A 7,522-nucleotide genomic window follows, 5' to 3' on the forward strand; every position below is an offset into this window, starting at 1 on the left:
TATACAAGACCTATTTTAGGGTGCTGTTTTTATATAATGTATATTTTTATCTTGACTTTGAAAGATCAAACCCTGTTTGTCATGTAAATTCTGCCTTGTGAATGTTTCAGTGACTTAAAGGAACATCACAACTCTGAAGATACTGAAGCAGCAATATTTTTCCTGTGATTGCTATGTATATGCAGTTTTCTTCCATATTCTTCTGACTGAAAAAGGTGGTGGGGGAAGGAGAAAGAACATGTTAGGGTAAACTGACAATAAAGCCCATTCACAAATAAAACAACTTAAATAGATTGCATTTAGTTCTATTTCGAGTCAAAAGAAATAGAAAAAATTCAAATATTCATGCTTTATAGACTGATTGCTCAGTTCCAACACAGAAGTTAATTGAGGTCCTTATCCTTTCTCTTGTTCTCAGTCTTCCACCTGGGTAAACTTGAACACAAGCAGTTTGACCAAGGTATCCAGTGGTGAGTTACTGGTAAGGTTGTCCCTGCCCTAAGGATCCTTTAGGCTTTTAGGCATGTTGCTTGAGTCCTGTTAGGATCATCCAAGTCTGTGAGCAGCAATTGGTATTTAAAAAAAAAAAGAAGTGATATTTAAAATAGTTGCTTAAAAACCAAGCATACTGAATATCCAAAACCATGTCACAAAGAAATTCTACAAGACAGACTAATCCTCATCTTATGCCAGTTTTTACAGGCTGCAAATCTAAGTGAGGGCATTTTTTTTATACTGTGCTGTGTGTAATAGATATTTTTCATATATTCCAGTAACCCATTCTGTTTTCCTTCCACTCTGCATACAGAATCTGCTTGGAATGTGACAATTGTAGTAGCCCTGGTCTTCCTAAGTTCAGCAGCTGTCTTGAGACGTACACACTCTGCTTATTTTTAAACATGCAAAGCAACTGGGAGGAGAGCAAAGGAAGATGAAGAATTCAAATTGATTACCAGAGTACGTTATAAATAATATGTAAAACAATGGTATGTAAATGTACCATGGTATCATACAGTTATAATACATTGCAAGAAACACTTTTTATTTAATTACAGACCACTGAAAATGAGTGTCCAAAGCTAGGCAGAATTTTAGACAAAGCCAAATAATGCTTCAATGTTTCATAGAGGAGGCGACTGCATCCTCACTTACTTCCTATTTTGAAGGCAAACTCAAGGCTAGTAAAAGACATTAGAGTAAAAGAAACTCTTCCACTTGTGAACAAAGCAATGAGTTGAGTCTGGTCAAAAATCATACAATTTCCTCTACATTTCCAGGATTTACTATCTATCTCTCATGTTTAGGGAGACTGCTCACTTCCACAAGTAAATTACTTCCTGTGACAGAAGCCTATGGGATTCTATGTATTTTCAATCTGATGCTGATATCTTTGTAACAATTATCCAGTTGCCACTCTACTGTTTAAAGTGATCTGCTGAAATGACAAAAAACTTCAACATATTGATGATTTAGCTATTAGATTTAAATGACAGAAGCTGAGCTATGTACACTACCCAAATTATATATATGGCCAGGTTTCTCAGAAAACATATGCTGTATAAAAAGATTTCTCTGATATCATCTATGTAAAGTAAAAAAATTTGAAAGATAGATATAATAATGTAAGAATGAAAATAAAATAATTTCTACCTCATCAAATATAACTCAACAAGCATGTGGTTCTTATTCCACACAAGCTTATTATTTTTCTTCCAGTTTAGGAAAAGTGATTTGAAATACGGGTGATACTATTCATACAGTCTTGGGTCCATCTATGAATTCATTTTTTGAGTTCCTATTTATGTTATTCTTTATTGCAAAACAGTCACAGTGGATTAAGTTTTTCAGAAGATGAAATCCATATGTTGGTAAATTAGGCTGTTACATTTCCTACTTCTTTGGCGTTAATTACTGGTCAATTCATATAGCAGAATTAAAACTAATATTGAAGTTGACAAACTGGTACCCAAGGTACTATGAATCAGTAAATTTGAAATATAAAGTTGCATTTTATATAACTGTGTTGTGCCAAGAAATTTTGTTGTTGTTATTATTATTATTATTATTATTATTATTATTATTATTATTATTATCACTGAATAATTTATTTTGATGGCTAATCATCCTTTTTTTCTCTCTCTATTTTCTTTTCTTTTTTTTTTCTTTTTGTAGGACAGAAAACCTGTCTATCCCTGCTCTACCACGCTTGAACCTGGTCAGAATATGAATCGCCATTTAAAATATGCTAGCATGATATTACTGTAGCTTTTTAAGAGAAGATTTTCTTCCTGTGGTCCATTTTATCTTTGACAGTTATAAATTTTTTCAAGATGGAGTTGACTGTCCTCAGCTCCTGAGGTAGACCAGCTGCCATGCTGCAGTGCAGCATTGACCTTTGTGTTCTGTATGACTCCAACAGAATCATTTGAGTCATTTAACATTAAAATAATGTTCAGTGACTCTGTCATTTTCAAGTAATTTCCTGAATAATTTCAAATCTATTAATATGGAGGAAACTGCTGCTTGACAAAGGTTGGACTCTGTGAATCCAGGAGCACCAGCTAATTTTTAACTTCCCTTATTATCTGCAACGAAACCTGCTATGACAGACTCATTTTCAGTACCAGATAGTGAGGAAGATGGAGGCAATGCACATAACTGACATCCTTGTCTGAAAAATTGCAGTGATCTTATCTTTTCCTTGTAGTCTGATGTTTTACATGGGAAAAGAAAGCCAAACTAAAAATATAATGCTACTGCATCAGACTAGGAGACTTTGCTCCTAAACCTCATGGAAATTGAGGAAAAGAAATTTGAGTTTTAATAGGAATTTCATCTTTACATTTGCAGCTTATTAATTGATCCTGTTGATTACAGTTACAAAAAGCCCAGTAACATTTTCTTTGTTTGTCAGGCTTATTGACTGGAATGAAAACAGAAGAGCTAACTAATCTATAATAGGCACAACCTATATCTTTTTATGGTTCTTTCAATGTTACCTCCATTTTTATTTTCATGATATTACCTAATCACAACATTATATAACAAAAATTAGCCAACATATAGCCTGACACTTTAAGGTGCTGAACTCCCTTAAAAATTATTCCCAATGCATTACTTATTGCATTTTAGATAGCCAAGAATTCCATCTGTAAAAAGTATACCTGATTATTTTTTTCATGGCATTTTAGAGTATATGCACTAAAAGATGTCTGTGCCAAGCTACTTAAAGCTTGGTGAAAAGATCATCACTTTTCTGAAATGACTGACTATATATTGTGAGCCAGTAAGAACAGGATCATTAAAGAGTTTATTTTGAGCCGCCAGAACAAGGAATGATATTGCTGGATTGAAAGATATGACATATTGTTTTACCTCAATGAATATTGAAGATTGTCTCTTCAAGAAAAATAGAAGACTGCACATCTTCCCATGTCAAAAAATAGATAAGCCCAAGGGGAAAAAAGGAAAGGGAACCACGAGATAAAAATTGAACTGTTGAAATGTGGTGAGTGAAATGTGATTATTGTAGTCATTATACTGTTGTCAATTAGATTAACAAGTAGCTCTGGAAATGGGTGATGAAGTAATGGAAAACTTATTTTAACTGCAACCAATTGGCTTACAGCAAATTATCTAATGAGTGACTTGTTTTTAACTCAAAGGTGGTTTTCTCAAACTTTGATCTTCTGGATAAATACCTAAAGTAAGACAGATCATTATCTTCTTAGAAAAAATATCTCTGTAAGGGAGAAAACAAACAGCTCTTATTGATTCTTTTTTCAAATACTTCTAATGAAATAGCAAATGTGCATATCTTGCCTTTGAAACAGGCAGACTCTGAATGCTTTTTTCTAGCAATTCTCATCACTCACAGAGGAACTCATAGAAAGGGACCAGGCTTCTGGACAGGAGACCAACTTTAGCACTTGGTGTAGGGAAAGGGAAAACAATAGAACAGAACAACTTAAGCGCCTCGAGAAAAGTCTGGTCTGCCTCCCCAGCCTCCCCAATGAACACAAACCTGGAACCACATAAAAAGAATGTGACCATGTGCAAGGATGTGGCAAATTGCTTTGTGGTCTTCAAAGCATGTCACATCTCTTTCTTTACTCTCTGTACCTGCTGGGTGCAGTTTGTTTCTGGTAGGAGCTAGGCATCACGTTTCCACTCAGTCTTAACAACCTGACCCATTATTTTTAATCTAATAAAAAACCTGGTTTTCATTTAACACTGTTAAACAAAATCTGGTACTTCTTCAGAATATGTAGTTAATGTTAGGTATGCAAGAAGTGGGAAAATGTGCCAGAGATATAGAAAAGCTACTAACGCATAATTTAACTCCACATCTCTAGTCAGAGTTGAGAGAATCAAACTAGAGGCTTTACTTTATGCCATGACTGCATACATGATACTGCTCTTTGCTATATTTTTAATCTAGTCAAAACATGACAGATATGAAGGTCCATTAGCTCAGTTCTTTATTTAAAATTAATTGATGTAAAAAAGTCTGAAATTTAAATGCATGTATCCATAGAGGATTTACATATGCACACCTAAGCTATTTTTCAAGTAATATAATTTGAACTGATACACCTTTTCATAAAGGAAACTATACTTTGTAGTTTATGGCATTGAATGGCCAAATTTCTGTGTGCTTGTCTCACACAGAATAGCAAAGGAAAGCAGAAATTATAGCCATGAGTCAAAGCTGTGCTAGCAGGTTTCAAACTGGAACATCTGCATATGTTCACTAAAAATATGGCTCTAATAATTGCAAGATCATTCTGTCCAGTATTTGTTACAGCAATGATGTACTAATGACACAGTACAATTTCATAAAATTCGGACTCTTTAATCCATTTTTGTTGTTTCTTTGGAAGGTGGCCATACTTCAGATGCATTGCACTGCTGACAAATCAGTGGAGAATGTAGAATGTATTTTCTGCTAGTAGCTTCACAGCAGGGTCGTCTAATTCTTACTGTAGCCAAAAAAACTTTGCATGAATGTGTAGCCATTCTGGAGACAGGAAACCTGAAACACTCTCCTATACTTTGAATGAGATTAATTCAGTCAGGTGATAAAGAATTTTCATTTAATTAATCATTTCATTTAATTAATCTCATCTTTGAGGATTCCACATATAATGTAAAAATGCAATATCATAAAATGATATTTTACGACATGTGGAGATAGAAAAATAGAAGAATTTGGTTAGAATACAAACCCATTTCAGATGTGAATTCTCACCTTTATTTTTGAAGAACCATAAGCTGAAGTTTGCTTTGAATTCATTTAATGAGTTTTCCTACAGTTCATTTCCATTCCTTATTTCTTGTGGAAGAAATATAAAATTCTAGAAGACCCTTCACTACTCAGAAAGTTGACCGCTGTAGAATAAAGATATTTTTGGGGCTTACCTTAGCAAAAAATTTTGGACAGCAGGAGCAGACCACTTACAGTTTATATATACAATATGGAGAGTTTGAGAAGGAATGTTCTTTCATGCTAGACTTTTCTACTTTCCTTACACCAAATATTTATAACACACAATATGTGTTTCCATTAGCCTTGCTGACTAGCTTGTCAAATTACCTGTGTTGTCTGGGTCTGAGGAGTGTCTTTTTGTCCTATATACTTCTGAACAACACCTAGTATCATGACGGTCACCACTTAGCAGAACAGTTGTGGTAGTTTGGCCCAGGCCTTCCTTGGTGACCAGTTTGTAACCAAGGAAGGGTCCAGATTTACCCAGTATTCCCTACGATTTTTACGTAAGCCAGGCTATAAGAAGAAAGGAGGAGAGGCCTTCGCTCTCTTTCCTTCTAGCGGCTTGGAGGTGCAGGTTCCCTGCTGTTGAGTTTGTCGTGTTGGGGAGCGAGGCCTGGTTAGGCCTTGCCGACCTTGGGAGGCAGAGGTTGCCGGCGATCGTTCCAGAGTGACTTTCGGTTGTCCCAAGGAGAGTAGTGAGATATTCCTTTGCTAACTCTTTTAGTTGTTAGATATCGGGCTACTAATTGGGATATATATATATTTTATTTTGGTTTTGTTCCTTTTCCCTTCCCCCTTCCCTTTCCCTTGTGAAATTGTATATATTTCAATTGTATATAACTGTAACATAAGTGTAAATATATTTATATATATTTATATATATCACTTTAGCTGTCTCTCTCTTGTTTCGGGTTTTCTTAGTTGTTTTTCTCCCTCTTCTCCCTGAGGTTTGGGGGGCGGGGGGGACTCCTTGTGGTAAGGTTTGGAGACTTGGCAGGGAGCCAGCTTCAAACCATACCAACAGTCTTATAAAATGTAAAGACTAACAATATATCATTCTGTAAAGAACAGCAATATTATGATCATCTGTAACAAGAAGATGGGAATTTTGATTAGACACAATGGATATCTACAGTCATGACTTGATTGTATGTACAAATAAAAGAAGTGGTAGTAATAGTGTTTGCTTTGAAAAGGCTGATGAAGGACAGTTTTCTTTTTTCATTTTTGATTATTATGGAAAGAAAAACTTGCAATTACTTCTATCAAGTGAAAAAGTCCTTCAGAGGAGAACAGTAGTCGCTCTTCAGGAATAAACTGACAGGAAAACAATGCCCTTTATCCTACATAAAATTACTTGTATGAAAATTACTTTTTAGTGCTGAATTCAGATGAGTTAATACTGGACAAATACATTTCTTAAAAAAATATTAACATATTAATGAGAGGGCAATAAAACATATACCCTACCACCTGATACAATCCAATTCCAACTGAAAGGATTAGAAAGACTCTCACCTACTTAAAAAGGATTCATTCAAGCCATTAGGGAGGCAGGCTTTTGAAGTTCAAGCAGTTTCTTATTAGAATGAATTTTCAAACAATTCCAATATTTAAAAAAAAAAAAAAAGGCAGCAGTTAAGTAAACAGGAGAAAACCTGAAGCAAAACTGGTAATCTGAGGGTAATTTTTTAGTCAAGTTTTATTGCAGCAGATAACACAATTAATGATACACAGCTCATGGTATAATTATCTCATATTACTGATATGACTGAAACAGAACAGCAACTATATAATTCTGTCACTTCTCTGTCCAAACACTGTCTCTAAAATGCTGTGGATTTTTAACATAAAACAGGACAGACTACTTTACTTTAGCCGGCCTGGCTGTAGGAACTCTGGAGCTGCCCAAACAGAGCAGTTTATCCAGCCAGCCACTAATGATGACATATAATATATACAATTAGGGGAAGACAGGCTGCTTCCACTGCTAGGTGGTGCTTCTGGTCTGAATTGAAAAAATAATTCTGGATTGCATGAATTCCTTTTCAGAGGAAGAAAAAGGGGTTTATTTGATCTATTTCCTGAAACTGTTCATCAGCTTAAAGCAGCACCAGAAACTGGCTTGAAGTGTCCAGAGCATTAATGTCAGGATCTCTTAAAATATTTCTCTTAATACGAAATTTCCCTCTTAAGACAGAATTTCAGTTCTACAAGGTTATTACCCAGCAGCTAGATCATGAAAAAAAC

At 35.0% G+C, this 7,522-nt stretch overlaps 1 long non-coding RNA gene across 1 annotated transcript; it reads right to left on the bottom strand.

Annotated features, from left to right (window-relative positions):
* Positions 1-284: 284 nt before the first annotated feature.
* On the bottom strand, positions 285-5,683 carry LOC120324132. Its single transcript, XR_005565149.1, has 2 exons — positions 5,597-5,683; positions 285-556 (listed from the first exon to the last, which is right to left on the bottom strand). It is a non-coding gene; the product is annotated as an uncharacterized LOC120324132 (long non-coding RNA).
* Between the last annotated feature and the right edge of the window lie 1,839 nt (positions 5,684-7,522).

This window comes from Pipra filicauda, unplaced genomic scaffold (assembly GCF_003945595.2).
Source record: "Pipra filicauda isolate LSUMZ 115617 unplaced genomic scaffold, ASM394559v2 scaffold42_size3861933_pilon, whole genome shotgun sequence".
Classification (NCBI taxonomy): Eukaryota; Metazoa; Chordata; class Aves; order Passeriformes; family Pipridae; genus Pipra; species Pipra filicauda.